General features: G+C 38.8%; 1 long non-coding RNA gene across 1 annotated transcript; it reads left to right on the plus strand.

Moving 5' to 3' along the window:
- Positions 1-2,038: 2,038 nt before the first annotated feature.
- Positions 2,039-7,488, plus strand: LOC134484853 (uncharacterized). The gene is made up of 2 exons (XR_010062656.1): positions 2,039-2,245; positions 6,796-7,488. It is a non-coding gene; the product is annotated as an uncharacterized LOC134484853 (long non-coding RNA).
- The last annotated feature ends 12,639 nt before the right edge of the window (positions 7,489-20,127 follow it).

Consider the following 20,127-nt stretch of genomic DNA (forward strand, 5'->3'; position numbering starts at 1 on the left):
AGACACTTTCAAAAATTCTGTGAGTTCTTTGCCTATTTGATTTATAATTTTGTTTTGGTTGGGTTTTTGTTGTTGTTTTGTTTTAATTTTTGTTTTTGTTACTAGTTTCTTTGTTGTTTAAATCAAATTTTGGCATAAAACATCACTGCAAACCCTGAGTTCTATTCTGTGAATGATTACAAGGAGGCCTACAGTGGAAGAAACGGAACTGAGAAAGGGTGTCTCAAACACTCTCCTAGAGCTCCAAAGACTTCAAAGAGAACACTGGCAGAGATAAAACTCATACCTGGCAAAATAAGATAAGTTTAAAATAAATATTTTAAGTGCCCTCCAAACCAGAGGTCTCTATTGTAACATTGCATTAATTGTAAAGCAAATTTCCTTGAGGCTCATTTGAAAATTTTAGAATAAAACTTAATAGACCATGAATTAGGTTTAAAATGTTAGAATAATCATTACAATATTAAGTTAGCTCCCTGTGTCTTTTCCTCCTCATTGTGTTTTGAGAAAAAAAGTTATTTCTGATTTAGTGTTTTCAGGCAAACACCTTTGATTGTTAGAATCCAAGATGGATCTGTAAGAGCTGTCAGTATCTTCCCATGTTTTAGTTCCCTGACTTTTATACTAACATAAAAATGTAGAGTCTATGTTTAGCTGTTTTCTTTGTCCTGTCAGTATAAATTCCAGAGAAATGGGACTAGAAACAACATCAACTATAACTCTTTTTGCAAATAAATGAACAACAACAACAACAACAGAACTGCAAACAGAAACTAATTTGAAGAAGAAAACAGTGTTTAGGGCACTTGAAGTTTGTCACCAGTCCCATTTCTCTCTTTTCAGAATTGCTGAATTGTTTCCCAATATTGTCAATCATCGCCTTTTCTGGAACAATTTGTCTTGTCACTTGAATTTCCAAATGGAAAACAAAACACACACACACACACACACACACACACACACACACACACACAGCACACAGCACAAATGCCTTTTCAATTCAATTCCTTGAAAGTATTTTAATTTTTAAGTGTTTTGTTGCTGCTGTTGTTGTATCCAGAATGGGGTTCTATATAAATGGGCAACATGAACCTAAGATCTAGTCAGACTTCAAGAAGGAAAGCTTAAATTTTACAATGAGACCTAGTAATTCTTTATTCTGGTTGGGTGATTGTAGTGAGCTCTGTACCACTCTTTTAGGGAAATGAATTATGGATATTGTGCCTACAAAAATGTCCCATGAAGAAAATCCATTATCTTAAGAACCAAATGGTCAGAATGTTAAAGTTCTCTATTCTCTTTCCATAAATACCCCCTTTCTTCAATTACAATTGTTGAGTTCAGTACTGAACTAAACCTGGAAGGGAATGGTGGTAAAGTTATCAGTTTAAATTGCTTTAGCTAGCAGTGGTCTCCACTAACACTGAGATGGAGCATGGTTCTCAGAGCCTTTGCATTGCAGTGGATCTTTCCTAGAACACAGAAAGTCTGTTCCATCTGATGCTACAAAAATCTCTCCTTTAGAGACAGCTAAAATGAAGAAGGAGGGAGAGGAATAGGAGGAGGAGGGGGAGGAGGAGGAGGAGGAGGAGGAGGTTTGGTCTTTTGTAGGGAGCCGTATTGGATTTGGGCCTGGCTGCTTTGTGAGTGCATAGCTCAAGGTGGCTACGTGACTCTGGGCTGTATGGCCACAGATGCTCACCCCTAAGGTGGCTGCTGTAAGATTATGAGATTGTTGGACAAAAGCCTCTTCCAGGAAGATTCCAGGAGCAATCACAAGATGTTTCAGCCTGAGCAAACACCGGATGTCCCTGAGCAGATTCCTGAGAAGGGTTCGACCTTTTCAAAGAACATGTCCCCAGAAGACTGTTACCTCTTTGTTTAAGGAGGATATCTTGCAGTTTAGTGATTCACCTTATATCCTTGGGAACTTCCCAATACTCCCCCACCCTGAGCTTCAGTTCCTGCTTCAATTCCTGCCTCAGAGCTTTAAATGTTGTACATTCCTCTCAATAAACGAAACCTTGACAACAGAACCTTGCTTGGCCTCCCTCTTTTCTCCCCCTCTTGACACTCAGGTAGAGCCTCTTCGGGACCCTGAATAACTGGGCCTGCTGGATGGGTCAAGTGGTGCCCAAACAGGGACCCGAAGCAAGGTCAACTACCGGATGACGAAGACAAGAGAGCTGCAGTGGGAATTGAGGACTCTTAAGGCCGTATCGCTCGTGCGTTGCTGGAGAGGGAGGTAAGGACCGGTCGAATAGTTGTCGTCCCATTATCACAGGGAAGATATGGATTAAGGAGGCTTGTTTCATAGGAGAGATCAAGTGCTCACTCAGGGAGAGAGGATTAAGAGTTAAGAAAAAGATTTAATCAAGTTCTTTTGCTTTATTGATGAAAAGTGTCCCTGGTTAATTTTAAGCGAATTTTTTTTTGTCTTTGTTTCAGAAACTTGTCCTTGGTTTATTATTGAAGGGCCAGAAATTAATTCCTATAGTTGGAATAAGGTTGGAAAGTGTTTAAATGTCTTATTGTAAGAAAAACGATCCTAGGAGGTTCTGATTCAGGACATAGTGTCTGTGTTTGTGTCTTTGTGTTTTGTGCCGGCTACTGTGTGTCTTAGGTCTTTGTTTTGTGTTACTTGTGACTTTGATGATGGGACAGACCCCCTTTCTCTGACTCTCGACAACTAGACTGAAAAAAAAAAAAAAAAAGGACTCTGCTACTTGGGGCACTCCGTGACGCGCCCTGCAGCATCAGCGCCCTGCGCGATTCCTCCCAAGCGCTGTACCCTGGGAGCTGGCATGGGGGCTGTGTGGCGACCGTGATGCCGGAGATCACTGTGGGGAAGTTGGACTGAAGCGGGCAGACGGGAGGGCCATCTGGGTGTTCACGGGACGTGGGCAGCTGGTTCAGTGCAGGGGCAACACACACGGCGGGGGAGGCAGCTGAAACGAAAAGCCACTGGTATTGCCGCCCCTCTGACTCAGGTCTAGACCCCGCCTCTGAGGCCGAATTAGAGGAGGAAGGTATGAGGAAAAGAAACATGGCCCCGGGCCACAAGAACCTCGGGTCCTTTTCACACAAAGATCCGGACCTACCTGCCCCCCACCCTATTTGCCCCACATTCTGTCAGCTCCTCCTGCACCTCTGCCAATCACAGTGGTAGAGGGACTAACTCAGACTAAGGCTGTGCTTCAAGCTCAAATCACCGGACTCAAACAAGTCTTACATTTACAACAGGAGCTAGGGGACGTTACATTAGAGATTCAAAACTTACAAGAGACCATAAGAAAGGGACAACACAGAGTAGGGAAGTGTGGGGCTGAAGGTGACAAGCATGCAGGCCTGCTAGCAAGCAAGCTGCAGGCTGTGAGTGGGCAACAGCACAGCTCAGGCCAAGTCAGCATAAGAAGAGTTCCAAGGTGAGGAAGCTGGCGTGGAAACAGGGACGTATTGGGGTAAGATAGGCTAGAAAAGGCCTCGAGGATTTGTGCTAGAGTGAGTAAAACTTGTAATAAAAAAGGGACAAGGTAATGGTAAAGTGTTTTTGTGTATGGGTTCTTTTAGAGTTATGTTTTAGTCTTTGGACCCTGATTAGAGATAGTTTACACCCTAGACATGAGAGTGGGTTTGGGAAAAACAGTCCTCCCGGACTCTCCACAGATGCTTTGGAGAAAGAAAAAAAAACATTCAGAGCCCTCCTAGGAACAGAAGAAAGGCAGGAAATGTCCTGCCTCTCTGCTGGTTCCTATTGGAGAAATGCTTATTTCTGGTTCTGGGTTCCATAGGTAGGATATCTGGGTCCCTTCTGTGGGCCACCATCTAGTTTTTCCCCTCTATGTCTATTGTCTGTCCTTGGTGCACCAAGCTGTCTATGTCTAGCAGTTTATGTCTGTGGTTTTTGTTTCTCATGTTTAAATGTTTTATGTTTCATGTTCGAAAGAAAAAATGGTAAAAATTTTATCTGCCAGTCGTTCACACCTTGATTTGGTTTTAATTCATTTCAAAAAAGAAACAAATGAATAAAAAGCAGTTTCAATTGGCCTTTGGAGTCCTACACCTGTAGCTAGGAGCCTAGGTCAGCTGAAGAAGCTTCGCGGGGGTGAGCGTCTGCATGAGCTGATTATTAGACTTAGCAGGTGACAAGGTGCTTCTCTTAAAATCACAGCTAGAAAAGTAAAAATGGTGTTTGGTCTAAATATTCAAGATATGTGTAGCCACTTCAATTTTGTTTCAGATTGGTTTTAAATGTATAAATATGCTCTACATGCTTTGGTTATGGAGTATTGGCTTTTAAGTTATTGGGTATGGTTAAAAAAATGTAACATTGACAATAGAAAGTTGGCATAAAGCTGGTAATTTGGATGGAGTCATTCAAGACAATATGTGGCATGAGCCAACCTAGGGAAACATGTTTAAATTGAGATAATATTTGTATGGAACTCTTATCCTAGAAACCAGGCTTCTAAAAGAATTTAGGACAATGTCTCTTTGTTGAGATATTGGAGACCACACCATCGTGCGTTCATACGTAGGGATTATCAGTCAAACCTTGTAGCATAAAGGACAGACTTGGTGTTTTGGAGACTAGATTTTGGAGACTAGATTGTTGGAGGTTGAGTTTTCCTTTCCAAATTTGTGGTTTGCCCTGAAGTTATCTGTATTTTGATGCTAATTCTACTGCCCCAAGGAAAGCTGCCTAGTCTCTACTCAGAACTCAGGTGACTTCCCAAAGTTGGGGTTGTGCTCTGGTGTTACAAGGAGAATTTAAGGATTGTGATTAAGGATTGCCAGTGTTACATTGATTAACTCAAACTTATTTGTAATTAAGAAAAAATCAAACAGGTAGAGATTGTTACAGGATTTACGAAGGATTAATGAGGTTTTAGAACTCATGAGAGCATTACAGCCTGTTTGTTTACTCCAACTGTCATTTCAAGATAGATTTAGAGGATTGTTTTTAGGCAGTTTGTTTACATCCTGGCGATTGTGAGGAGTTTTCATTTTGTGAGCTTGCTTATAATTTTACAGAGCCCATGAAGTGATATCATTAAAAATTTTACAAAAAATGGCTAATAGCCTTATATTGTGTAATTTTTGTCACTTCTTCAATGTAAGAAGTTAAGACTTTAAATCTTTCAGTGTATGTGGAAATTTTTGCTACAAACCTTTGCTCTCAAAATGAGCTTTAATATTTGGGGAGTAGCTGTTGCACTACTCCAGAAAAGAATATTTGAAACTAATTTTAAGCTTCTAAGGATATGTTAATTGGCTAAGTACCTCACTTTACCAGAGGACTTAGACCTTTGTTTGTTATCCTCATTGGAGATAAAGCTTCAATTGTGTTAATACAGAATTGTAGGCTAGAGCCTTGAAAGTATTTTAAAAAGAAACCTGGTAAAACATATCTTATTCCAAACAGCAATTAAATTAGTTATTACAAATACTGATATTTGGCCTATTACATATACAAATCTTTCAGGCAAAATTGATACTTTTACTCTTTACATGCTTTTGTATTTACTGTAAACCCATAGAAAATACACTTACTGTATTTATAGGTGGTTCTTCTAATAAAAATGCTACATATATGATTGGACCACTTGTTTGTTCTCTTGAGTTTCCCCTGCCTCAGTACAGATTATTGAATTACATGCTGTAGCCACTGTTTTTAAAATGTTAAAAAGAAAAAAAAAAGAATCAAGCTTTCAATTCATATACTGATAGCCAATGTGTGGCTTATGGTCTGCAATTGATTAAAAAGTTTTCCTTGTTTTTTTTAGATACTACTAACCCTCAAATTTTACAATTACTTAGTGCTTTATCGGAGGCAAGTTTTCTACATGAAATCAGTGAATGATGATTTCAGTGTGAATGTCTGACAACTCACTGTCCTTTCAGTGCTCTGCCTCAGATAACTAAACAAAACCATAGACTCACACCCAGCTCTTTAGAAATGGTAATAGAGTTGATAACACCCTCACAGAAAGAGGAAGACTCCCTTTGCTTACTCTCAACTCCCAGCCTCACCCTGCCAACTCAGGGATTTCTAAGTAAGGCTAAATCTAGACCATGTTTACAGGATTTGACATTTCTAATTAATGCTTATGTTTAGGTAAATAAAGCTGGTGAGCGGCTAGAGAGATGGCTTAGTGGTTAAGAACACTAAGTACTGTTCCTTTATAGGCCATTTAAGAACTCAAACTGGATTGCCTGGACCCCTTAACAAGAGAGGACAATGATACTAGACAGATTATAGGCCTTACATAGGAACAATTAGTCAAAAAAATCTCGTTCTTTAAATCACCAAAACAATAATGCTGGAGACAATAATTTGATATAAAAGTCAATTTATAAATACAAGTGCTCAGTGTCCTCAATTTAATCCTGTAGGACTTATCTTAATAAATAACATCTTAACTATATCTTAATAAATAAAAAGGGGGAGTTATCCCCGTATGCTAAATAATGCTCCTTTTATTTCAGTTTTAAAATTTGGATGCCAAGGAACACGCTGAGTGTATATGGCACCCTACAACTAGGCATACTTCTGCCTAGGTGTAATAGAAAGATCCTGTCCAGGTATTTATATGGGGAAGAGGGAATCTTTGTGTTTTTTTCTACAGGATGCTACAGGAGTGTGCCAGCTGCCTGAGTGGCTGGTGAGACATGCTGATCCTGGGAGCATGAAGATTCAGCTCTCCTGGTTCGGGTCCCTGGAGTCATTCCTGTGCACTTGTAAGAAGATGGAGACTTTTTAGGATTTACCCTCACCTAGAAATTCTGTTTCAGTACATTTTCATCGCTTGGAGACCGGAAGAGCTGAGGAGAACCAGAGAGACAACGAACAAGATGAGATGCCCACCACATATCGGGAGAGGCTCAATTTCCACAGTCTCTTAAATTAATGCCATTTGGCCCCTACCCTTTCACCCGTGGGCTCAAGTAAGAGGAATGAGAAGATGATCCGAAGTAGCCATACTCAGTGATGGGCAACTTCCTATGATCCTTGACCAATCTAGACACGGAGCCTTGATGGCGACAAGTTAATCCTATGACGGATAAGGCTAGGGTTCGAGAGGTCGATCCTAAGACAGAGGTGGCTGCACCCCGTTTAAATGTACGGGTCGGTCAAATGCTCCTTTGCCCAGTTTCTCCCCCCAAAAATACACACGTATAGCCCAGAATGGTGTGTTACAGCATAAGTTCATTCCTAGCCATTGAGGTGCAGTCCTAACTGCAAGAGTGGCTCACCATGGCTGAGCTGGGCACTCTGTGAGGCATGTCTGACCTCTCTCAGACCACTACTTCCATATAATGGTCTTTTATAAAAGAAAAATGGGGGAGATATAGGGAGCCATACTGGATTTGGGCCTGGCTGCTTTGTGACTGCACTTCCCAATACTCCCCCACCCTAAGTTTCAATTCCTGCCTCAGAGCTTTAAATGCTGTACATTCCTCTCAATAAACAAGACCTTGACAACAGAACCTTGCTTGGTCTCCCTCTTTTCTCCCCCGCTTGACACTCAGGTAGAGCCTCTTCGGGACCCTGAATAACTCGGCCTGCTGGAAGTGTCAGCCTTTAGCTATTTATTCTACCTTTAAGGCTCTGATAGATATGATCCTTCTTACTAGTTGATTGTATGAAAAGATGAGTTTGAGAAACTAAAGGTCTCCCTCATCTCTAGAAACTATGTGCTGTCAAAGCACCTTGATTTATGGAACCCAACACCAACTTGAATAAAATCCAAACTCTTTCTATATCTCTAGTATCCTTCATCAAAGGATCATGTACATCTCTCCAGTCTCTTTGTATCCCAAGAGCCTCATTTCTGCTGTCAAATGTATTCTTCCATAGAGGTTTGGGGAATTCTTTTGGTTCAAATTCTTTATTCTTTTATCCAGATGGTTACATACAGAGCTGCCTTCTCCTTCCTCAATAACCACATTGACCTCTCTTGCTGCCTCCTCTCAGCCTCCAATTCTAATTAATCTACCACATTGTCCTGGATCGTTGCTGATTGAGCACTTATTTATAACATAATATCTTCATGTGTTTGTGTGTTTAGTTCTTGTCTATTTGTTTTGAGAAGATCTTATGCGTCTATGAACAATGTACATTCTCAGTTTGGTGATTGTTTGCTTTGTGGGAATAAGTATTACCTGGCATATTACCTGGAAAAGGGTTCTTGAAATTTTACTTGATGATGACACCATAACTCATTTAAAAATTTTTAGAAATATTGATGGGAAAATGAACAGTATACATTCCATAGATAACAGCAGGGAGCAGAAGCAGGACATGTGTATTAATCCATTATGATGTGATGAGGATACTTATAGGAAGACTGAATAAAAGAGTCACTTGGTTTAAGATAACATTTGATGGAAATAAAAATGTCAGAGATGAGAAATATCTCCAAAAGAGTAACATCAAAAAGCCCCAATCTAAGTAGGATATAGCTGGATTCTAGAAAAATGTGGAAAAGCACTAAAAATAAAATTGCTTTAATAAAGTTCAAAGGTTTAAAATCAAGGAAAAAAAGTATTGAAACAATCTACACAGTGTGAAATGCAGACCAGTGCCACTGTTCTTTGTGCTCTGAGCAAACCAGAAGGTTGCATGTGAAAGGTGATGGGCTATAGGTAACAAAGTTTTAAGAGGGTATGAGACCTAGCTAGTAGGCATGGGTCACTATGAATAGGCTTTGATAACCTAGCCCTGCTTCTTCTCCTGTTCCTTCTCCTGATCACCTAAGATGTAGCAGATGTTGCTACAAGTTCTCTTAACCACGCATTGGGTTGCTTTAGTTATCATATATCCCCTGCCATAATGAACTCACATTCTCTTAAACTCCTTGCAAACTATGTTTGTAATGGAAAGATTGCCAATCCAGACACTGAAGGTCATGAAGAAGGTCAAGATCTATTTATTGTTGGAGTCAACAAAATGAGTAAGATGAGTGTTAGAATGCTGAACCCCATCAGCTTCATGATGAATTTGAGATTACAGAGGTAGAGCACGTCTGTGTTCACAGATCAGATGAGAGAAAGGGTGGGAGTAACTAACACCACTGGAGGGATGAAATGAAGTACCCATACCTTTCTTCCATTTGTGTATTATCTTCAAGCACTTGTGGAGAGTAGAATATAATTATTTATTAAGCAGAACATGAAGAGAAAACAATCTTTTTCAAAGTTTTAGTGTCAATAGAAACACTAGCATAATAGATATGTGTGGGGTGGTGGGCTGTGAAAGGTATCTTGGTTGCCATTCAAGATAGGTCAAAGCTCCAGGGACCCTAAGGAACAGCAGGGACATTCCCCGTCTCCTAGGAGATCAGTCCCCTCTCATGTAGCTACAGCCCTCCACAACCCTCTGTAAAGAGGTTTGTGACAGATCAGTCATATAGGGCAACACCCCAAGTCCCTCCTCCACAGGTAAGGACTTGAACACAGGTCATGTAAGCTCAAGATAAATCAGTCACATAGAAGCAGGACCACGCCCTCAAATATGTAGATGAGGTATTCCTGAGTAATCAGGTCAAACTAGTAGGAAGTACCTGCAGGCAGACCCAGACCCATCTCAAAACCGTATATAAAAATCCTATCCAGAAGCATTAAAGTGTGTGCAGGAATTAGTCCATCATCTGAGAGCTTCTGTCCTAAGAGATATAACACTGCTGCTTGGGGAAGAGAGCTGCTCTCCCAAAATCACTGCTCAAAGCTCCCCTTCATTCCCTGCTGGATAATCAGTCTCCTGTTGGCTCAGCCTGTCCCAACTTCTTGGAGCAACCATAGTGGCAGCAGCTGAAATGGAGGTAGTGGAGAAGCACCAAGCAGTTCCTCCTTCCTGCCCAAGTTCTCTCTCCTCTGCCTGAACCCATTCACCTAGCGAGACCAGAGATATCCATGAAAAGCCTCCAGTACAAAGGCTAACAGATATACAAAGAAATACTTTTAAAGAGAAGGGGAACATTCAAAACTAGAAGAGCTGTACTAAGATTATTTGAGTTTTCTGATTAATGTTCACCAGTACTTTGCATTTTGGAAAGACTCTTCTTAAATCTTAGCCTTTCAAGACATTAGTATCTCAATAGATAACGAAATGTTCTGTTTAACTGACAAAATGTTAGACTGGCTGTTAGATATATTTTATACTTTATAAATTACAAATTATAATTATGCTCAGCTTACATTTGAGAGAGAAGTTTTTTTTGTTTTTTTTTTTGTTTGTTTGTTTTTTAATTAGACAGAAAGGGTGAAGTGTAGATTGATGTCTTTATGCTTGAAGGCAGGTACAGGAAAGAATGAGGCCTGTCATTGGACGAAAAGGAAGGATGGGAGGGAGCAAAGTTTTAGAAAGAGAAGGATCCTGAGTGAGGAGGAGGAGAGGCTGAAAGAACATGTCTTCAGATGTTAACTTCTCTGCCCAAAAATAAAGGGTGTTATGAATATATTTATTTATGGGTGCACAGGATTTTTTGCACAAAAGATAAAAGATGGGCAACTTATAGCTTATCAATTTTATCAGAGGCTATTGTGTTGTGTGTTCTTTCACGTGGCGACTTAGTAAAGTTCAAGAGAAGGTTCTGTGGTGGAACGTATCACACATGAAGCTCATTGTGGAATTGGAATGTGTATGCCTGGCATTGTAGCCAACCAACAAAGGGAACTGTAAGTGAAAGCAGCATGGCAAGGTGCGACACTGGAACATGGACAGCCCGGGTCAGAGTGTACTTGGGAGCAGTGTGGAACCACTGAGATAGGGGTGCCCCATAGTGCCATGCAGCCCCATGGGTGCTGGCCCTAGTGTGGGATAAAAGGTTAGTTTTCTTTAATATTTATGGCAACATGTTCCCTTAATGGATCTTTCAGTGTTCTTGAACTAAATGTCAACGATCAGGTAACATTTAACATTTCATAAAGCTCTAAAACTTGAAATTTGTTCATTGTTTCTCCAATGTAAGATGTGTGTGTGTGTGTGTGTGTGTGTGTGTGTGTGTGTGTGTGTTTGTGTGCTTTACTATTTTCTTTGTAGAACTGTATGTTTGACAAGGCTGAGCTATTAATAACCAGACATGGAATACATGTTTAGTATCAAAGCAATAGGAAATCTAATAAAATTGACAATACCGCCTGACCGTTTTTATATTAGTTCAATTGAAATTAGAAAAATTTGAAAGCTGACTGGAGTATTTATCCTAAGCATTAGTACAGAGACATCTGAGTGGGGCTGCAGGTTTATAATGCGTTATCAGGGTGGTAAATGTCTTTTGTTCCTAGAACACAATTATTACAAATATGTTTAGACTACTCATTGTCTAACAGATTATGGAAAATAATTTATTTAATGTATAACATAAAGTATTTGGTTTTGACATTGACTAAGTTCAACAGAAAGCAAAACTGTTCTATCTAAGTTTGCTCTTCTAATCTACAGAAAAGGAAAAAACAAAAAAAAAAAAACAAAAACAAAAACAAACAAACAAACAAAAAACAGCTAAGAAACAGGCCCATTGAGATGCCAGAGTCCTGGACAGTTAAAGAACTGAACCTGAACTTGACTCCTGAAACCTGACTGAAGTTAGAACTAATACACTGTAACAAGTTCTGCACACTGTATACCTTGATGTTCCAGAATAGAAGGGCCAATCGCCCACCCTTGAATCAATTATTGACATAGTGAACAGGATTAGATTACACACAAAGAAATAGATAAGCCCTTAAAAGATAGGGTACATTGCAGTTGAGTGCAAAGAGATGGCTTTTCCTAGACTTGTGGAATAATGATTCGAAGACAGGAAAAATTTTCCTTCCAAACAGCTCCTCCTCATTATGGCCATAAAAATCATACTTTTCTTGTTAAAGTATGTCACAGTCATATCTATAGCACACCAAATTACAGAATGCTTTTTGACGTACAACTTTTAATGAATATAACTAATTACATGAGATAAACAATATAATTTCCTGGCTTCATGCATTTCTAAAGCTACAGAAAACGTCTTATAAACTCAGTCCTGGTGAGCCAGAATGCAAGCTCAGCGCTTTAGGAGGCTGAGGCAGAAGGATCACTTGTTTAAAGCCTGTTCAGGGAACAGAGTGAATGCTTCGTTAGCCTAGGTACCTTAGCCCCTTTCTCATAGTGAAACGCAAAAAGGGCATTGGTTTGCAGCTCACTGGAAGGACACTTGGTTAGCATGGCCAAGGATTTAAGATCAATTTCCAGGACCAAAAAAGAAAAAAAAAAAACAAAAGAAAGCATTAAAAAAACAAAAAGATGGAGCATTAGGTGCTATGTGGCACTTGCACACAAAATTATGGACATGAATATTTTACAATGTACCAATTATATAATCTATGCAAATTGACAAATTAGCATCAATATTCATTACTAAAGCTCTGATGGATACTTTTTAATACTGCTAATTTAGCTCTTAATACATCATGGTATTTGCCTCAACTTCATTCAGTTCAGGTTGTTTCTCTTCTTTGCCTTCCCCTCTGTTCTGCCTTCATCTAGAACCCAGGGAAAGGGTCGGAGAGGTTCAGTGTTTTATCCTGTTAATTTTACTGATCTTTACAAATTGAGCTGCATGGAGAGCTGTGCATTTTAAATTCTGTGTCTCAAACTCCTAGGAACTGTTTTTCTTTTATATTAGGGATGAATCTATAATTCTTTATCTAGTCCAGTCACGATAATCAATGAATCTATATGGTATAGTACAAAAAAATCATTTCATTTTCTTCCTTTCTTTCCTTTTCTTCTCTTCCCCCCACTCCAATAATATTTTTATCGATTACTTGGGAATTTTACAGAGAGGCCAGCCACTTAAAAGTAACCGAGTCCCTCCTGTCTGTTGCCATCAACCGTGAAGCTCTACACTTCCGCATCTGTATCAAATTTTTTCAATTTTATTTTTCTTGGATATTTTATGTATTTAAATTTCAAATGTTATCCCCTTTGCCCCCCTCCTCTATGCCTTCCCCTTGCCTCCATGAGGATGCTCCCACTTCCACCCACAGACTCCAAACTCAACACCCTGGCATTACCCTACATTGGGGAGACAAGCCTTCAAAGGACCAAGGGATTTTCTTCCTATTGATGCTGGACCATGCCATCATCTTGTACATATGTGACTAGAGCCATGGATCCCTCCATGGGTATTCACTGGCTGGTGGTTTAGTCTCTGTGAGCTCTGGTGTGGTCTGGCTGGTTCTTCCTATGGTGTTGCAAACCATTTCAGCTCCTTCGGTCTTTTCCCTAACTCGGCATTAGAGTCCCCTTGTTCAGACCAATGGTTACCTGCAGCCATCCTCATCTGTATCAGTAGGGCTCTAGCAGAGCCTCTCAGGAGACACTCATATCTGGCTCCTGTCAGCAAGTACTTCGTGGCATCAGCAATAGTGACTGGGTTTGGTGTCTGCATAAGGATGGATCCTCAGGTGGGGCAGCCTCTGGATGACCTTTCCTTCAGTCTCTGCTTTACTCTTTGTCCCTTTATTTCCTCCCATGAGTATTTTGCTCTTCCTTCTAAGAAGGAATGAAGCATCCACATTTTGGTCTTTCTTCTTCTTGGGCTTCATATGATCTGTAAATTTTTCCTTAGGTATTCCAAGCTTTTGTGCTAAAATCCATTTATCAGTGAGTGCATATCATGTGTGTTCTTTTGTGACTAGGTTCCCTCACTCAGGACGATATTTTCTAGTTCTGTCTATTTGCCTAAGAATTTCATGTAGTCATTGTTTTTCATAAATGAGTAGTACGTCATTGTGCAATGTACCACATTTTCTGTATCCATTCCTCTGTTGAACATCTAGGTTCTTTCTAGCTTCTGGCTTTTATAAATAAGGTTGCTATGAACATAGTGGAGCATGTGTTCTTGTTACATGTTGGAGCATCTTTTGTGTGTATGTCCAGGAGTGGTATATCTCGGACCTTTGGTAGTATTTTGTCTACTTTACTGAGGAACCTCCAGACTGATTTCCATAGTGGTTGTGCCAGCTTGCAATCCCACCAACAATGCAGGAGTGTTCCTATTTCTCTGCATCCTAGCCAGCATCTGCTGTCACCTGAATTTTTTATCTTTGCCATTCTGACTGGTGTGAGGTTTTTTATCATACTTTTTAAGGTGTCTCTCTAATGGCTGCCAATCTAGATTGCTTTGGAGGATGGGTGGTCTTAGAGTTTCATTTCAGTGAAGAGACACTGTGACCAAGGCAACTTTTATAAAAGGACAACATTTAATTGGAGCTGGCTTACAGTCTCATAGGTTCAGTCCATTATCAATATGGTGGAAAGCATGGCAGAGGCATGCATGGTGCTAGAAGAGCCAAGAGTTCTATATCTCAATCCAAAGACTGCTGCAGGAGACCGACGTTTTTACCCTGGATGCAGCTTGTGCACTAGGAGCCCTCAAAGACTGCCTAAACAGTGACATACTTCCCCCAACAAGGCCACACCTATTCCATCCAGGCCACGCCTCTTCTTAGTGCCACTTCCCATACACCAAGCATATTCAAACCACTACAGAGGGGCCTGTCACGGAAGCAATCTATGCCTCTCCTTCTCCACTATGAGTCTGCAAAAGAAAATCCTTCCTTTATCATAACAGCCAACAGCAGAATGAATCATGGACTTCCACGCTTTTGACCACAGCACTTACCACAGATAACAACATGGTCCTCAGCAGCAGCACAAATTATGGACATTTCCTTGGCTCTCAGCTGCGTCATGGAGCAGGCACACCTGTCATTGCTCAGAGCCAGGCTGATCATGTGTCTGGGCAGCATGCTAGGGAGGGAGTCTGTGAGCTTCAGGCTGCTACACACCATTCAGACAGCCCTTCTGGGCAATGACATGCTCCACTGCCCAGCACAGCTGCATTCCCACACCTGCACCACTCTCTGTTCGCCATATTTGCCACCTTCTCATTGCACATTGATTTACTGGAGTGGCATCATTAACTGCAGTGCTTTACACAGCATATTTTTTGTCCAAACAGATTTACAAGCTAATGTTCAAAGAGCCATTGATCTGATTCAAGGTTTCTGATTTCTGAAGCACCATAAATATTGGACCATCCCTAAGACTTGCCTTGGATATCCTGTTGTTTCCCAGAGTTGGGGTGATCTTGTGGCTTGGCTGGGCATGTGGGAGCACTATCTGAGAGAGTGCCCTACCTATCTGCCTTCAGCGCTGGCTATTCTGCCCACAGGGTGAGCATATACATATATGAAACTCTACAGAGAGAGCAACTATATATAGTCTACTTAGAGACTATCCAAAATGTCATACTTTATATTTAAAAATAATTTTATTAAAATTTTGAAGGTGGGAAATCCAAAGAAGCAGCAGTCAATGAGTCCTTGTTGCAGAGTACTTTTGCAAAGAGTGCACTGGAATATTTCTATAAAAGGAGTTTGCTTTTATTACGAAGACATTATCTGCAAAATTTATGGTCCAATTACCATGTGCAAAGTTTCCTTTAAAAATACAATTCATATATTACTCTGGGAATTACATTTTCGGTCATGAATTTTGGAAGAAAGCATTGAAATCATAGCACAAGTTTATAAGGGAATGAAAAAGACTAGGGTTGAAGCTCATTGGAAGAATGTTGAAGCAGCAGGTTTACAATCATGGGTTCAATTTCAGGCACTGCCCCAAAACAAATGTATCATTTGGCAACATCAAATAATACCATCAAGCTCTATTCTATCACAACTCTTACAGATAATATTAGGTAAGGAATCTTTTAGCTATGACTATCTTATAATTCAGTATCATACAATGCTACCTGAACTATATAAAATAGTGAAAATAAAGCTGTTAAATGTTTCTAAGACTCCAATTTTATTTATGAAACAAGCCCTGAGACAGTTAACAAACCAATTAAAACTATTTTGTTTGAATTGAATACATTCCATTTGAACGTATACAACAAGGATTTTTTTGGGGGGGCGTCTGATTAAGTATTATTGCTATAAAGAGTCATTATGACCAAGGCAGCACTTAACAAAACACAAAGTCATTTAACTGGGGACTTGCTTAGAGTTCCAGAGGGTTCATGGCAGGAATCAGTCAGGCAAGTTGGTAGAATAGTAGCTGAGTGTTTTATATCCTGATTCTTATCCACAGGCAGAAAGTGAGAGGGGAGAGGGCTGCTGTGGGTTTTTGAAGCTTCAAAGCCCATCCACCTTGATATACATCCTCTAAGGAGGAACATGCACACAAGGGCACATTGTTTATTCTTTCAAACTGTTCAACAAATGGGAAAAGCTAGGATGAGAAGATATTTTTATTTATATTTCCTTAAAAAGTAATTAAAATGATTATTCCGTTTACTTTTATCATCTCATTTTCGTTTGTAATCTATTTATTTATATAAACTATTGCTTATATCTGGTTTTATTTTAATTAAACTTTTACAACTAATAAAATCTTACAGTTTGTAAATATTAAACATTTATAATTAAACTATATCTAAATTCTCAGATAAAATGTACATAGTTAATTATTCTTATATTAAAACCGCCAATTCTATTTATTAATTTTCAAGGATTATATGTTTATAGATACAATAAATATTTTACATGTATTTTAATTTTTATATTTCTTTTCTCAGACTGATAATCCATACACACCAATAGTTTTTTAATATACAAGAGTATGGTGTAGGGAGCTGGAAAGATAGTTCAGTGATTGAAGGCACTTCTGCTATTGCAAAAAACAGAGCAACATTCCTAGCACTGGTACCAGGCTACTAACAATCACCTATAACTCCAGCTCGAGCGAGCCAATACTCTCCATGAACAATCCCGCATATGTTTATGTAGGCATGATATTATTGTGCCGTGCAAAGTTTATCTTTGCATTATCTAAAAGTTGATTTCTCTGCCATCAAATCTTATTTCAATATAGACACAGCATTGTAATGCTTAGGTCAAATTTGTGTAACAGTGCTTACCATTTATTCTCTGCCTTGTCTGTAAAACCTGATCACCTAATGGTTGGACAGAAAAGAGAATAGGGCAGGACTTCCACCAGCCAAGGGAAGTGTGTGTGTGTGTGTGTGTGTGTGTGTGTGTGTGTGTGTGTGTGTGTGTGTGTGTGTGTGAGAGAAAGAGAGAGAGAGAGAGAGAGAGAGAGAGAGAGAGAGAAGAGTAAACAATTGACAATTGAGCCATGAAGAGGAGGGAGGAAAGGAAATATCATGAGAGCCAATTGGAGCACGGAAGTTCCTATTTGAGCTTGGAGGTAGCCAGATTAGTTCAGAGGATAAAATATAGATAAGTGATTGCCCAGATATTGTGGTAAAGATTAAAGAAATCTTGGTCCCTCTGAGTCATTTTTGAGTAATTAGTTAGGGTAAAGAAAAGGAGTTTCTATATTGACTGCCACCATTTATATTAAAATTAGTATTTACACATGTATAAATAATTAAAAATTGAAATTCAAAAACAGAAATCCATAAGGGGAATGAAATAAATATTTTAAGTTGTCAGGGTATTTGAAATTATATTTAAGAAAAATAAAGTAGTATTTTTTAGTGCATCTTTTCTTTTTTTATAGTGTTTGCTTAATTTCAGTTTTATTCATATTAACCAAGTTTCTGGGTTGATTAAAATATTTTTCTAACCAAATTTTCTTTATAAATGCAGTTTATAAATAATATATTTGTTTATAAGTAGTAATTTAAAGTTTTAAATATGTCTTAGGAGTCCCTTTTAGGCATTTACAATGCTATTTTTAAAAAATCATTTAGAAATCTGATGTCTTTCACAAACCACTTTTGAAAATCCTTGTTTTGAAATATAATACCATTTGCTTCAAAAAAGATGGTGTCTAAAAATACATTATTTGAAAAATAATGAACATGTGTTTTCTATGTAAATTTTTAAAAAATCTATAACAGTAAGCTAATTTACTCTAGATATTGGATATAATTTTATAGTGGATGCCAATAATAACTTGTCCTTGCTTATTAATCTGCTTTGGGGAATATTACTAATAAAAGTTTCTATAGAAGTTACATTTTAGACTTTGTTAAAAATGGAACAGTTTATTTTCTTGATCACTTCCCTATCTTGGCAAGAAATTAAAAAAATACAGTAGATATTTTTCAAAAATTTGAGTACTAAGTATATGAAATAATTATATATTTAATGTATTACATCTAATAGATGACTGTTTTGTTAGTTTCCAAGGTGAACAATAATGAGTTAGCTCAAACTGAGTGGCTTAAAATATAAAAATTTATTCTGTTATTTCCTAGATACTATGCTCAAAACTAGCTTGCTTGTTTGATCAAAATGAAGTGTTAAGAAGGCCTATGCTGACTAATTTTACGTCAACTAGATATAAGTTAGAGTCATATGAAAGGAGAGAACTTATATTGAGCAAATACCTATACAAGATACAGCTATAGGTAATTTCTTTATTTATGGTTGACGAGGGAGGGCTCAGCCCATTGTAGGTAGAACGACTCCTGTCATGGTGGTCCTGGATTCTATAAGAAAGCAGGCTGAGCAAGCCATGATGAACAAGTCAGTAAGCAGTATCTCTCCACAGTTTCTATATTAGCTCCTCCATCCAGGTCCCTGCCCTGTTTTAGTTCCTGCCCTGAATTCCTTCAGTGCTCAACTATGATGTGCAAACATTAGCCAAATAAATTCTTTCCTCCCCAACTTGCTGTTGGTCATGATTGTTCATCATAGCAATAGTACCCTTAACAAAGACAGAGATTAAAACTCTAGGGAAAAATAAATTACTTGCCACTTACCCATTGTAGCTTCTGATGTTATGTAGTATTCCTTGAAGTATGCCTCCATCTCAGTGTAACATCATCTTCCCCTGTGTAGAGAGTAATTTTCTCTCCAGTCATATTACAATGATTCAGGGAGTCCTCATGGACAATCAGTGATAATCTCATTTCAAAATATTTCAGTTAATCCTGCATGTAGGATCAGAGGATATGATGCTAATGAGGATCACCTTTTAGCCCAGTATGGTGACACCCTAAAGAATATTTAGCAGATGTAAATATAAAATATCCTTTCCTTATTCTTCCTGTCAAAGAGAAAATAATCCAGAAGCAAGTATTTTAAAGTGTATTTTATTTTAGAGTACAGAGTTGATTATGTTTTTTTCCTGAGCTCCTGAGGGTAGGGGGTCAGGTGGAGAGAGAGAGAGAGAGAGAGAGAGAGAGAGAGAGAGAGAGAGAGAGGGAGTTCCATATGTTGCTTTGAGACAAAAACTTATTTTTGTTTTCTAGATTTAGTCAGGGCAACGGTGAATGAAAAGATATTGCTCCTAAAAGGGTAAAGAGGGTAGAGGCATTCCAAAAGATTCCCAAGACAATACAGGCTACTGTCATTGCCTTTAACTGACTTCTATAAGAAGAAAGTAAGATACAATAAAATTAAACTTCCTTGCATAGAATCAAATCACCAAGGATTAATGCTGGATATCAACAACAACAGAAATGACTGAAAGCTTACAAACCAATAGAAACCCAATCACTTTTTACTGAAAAATAAAAGCATCAAAATAAAGGAATTAAAGACTTCCTAGAATTTAATGAAAATGAATGTATAACACACAAAAAATTAACAAGCAACAGTGAAAGCAATGCTATAAGGAAAATTTATAGCCCTATGTGCCTATATGAAAGCATTAGGTAGATCTCATAATAGCAACTTAACAGTGCCCCTGAAAGGAGGAGGAGCAGAAGCAGAAGCAGGAGCAGAAGCAGAAGCAGCAACCGCAGGTGGAAGAGAAGGAAGAGGAGGAGGAGGAGGAGGAGGAGGAGGAGGAGATGAAAAGATAAAAGAAGAAAAGAAGTAGCAGCAGCAGCAGCAGTTGTAGTCTTAGTAGTACTAATAGATTGTCAAATTTATGAGGCCATATTCACCCTTATACCTAGCCCACCAATGATACAATAAAGAGAACTTTAGACCAATTTCTCTCATGAACATTGACACCAAAATATTTAATAAACTACTTGTAAAACAAATCCAAGAACAAATCAAAAAGATCATCCACCATGATCAAGGAGGCTTCATCTTCGAGATGTATGGATGCTTCAACATCCTAAAATCAGCATATGTAACCCACCA

This window comes from Rattus norvegicus, chromosome 1, assembly GCF_036323735.1.
Source record: "Rattus norvegicus strain BN/NHsdMcwi chromosome 1, GRCr8, whole genome shotgun sequence".
NCBI lineage: Eukaryota > Metazoa > Chordata > Mammalia > Rodentia > Muridae > Rattus > Rattus norvegicus.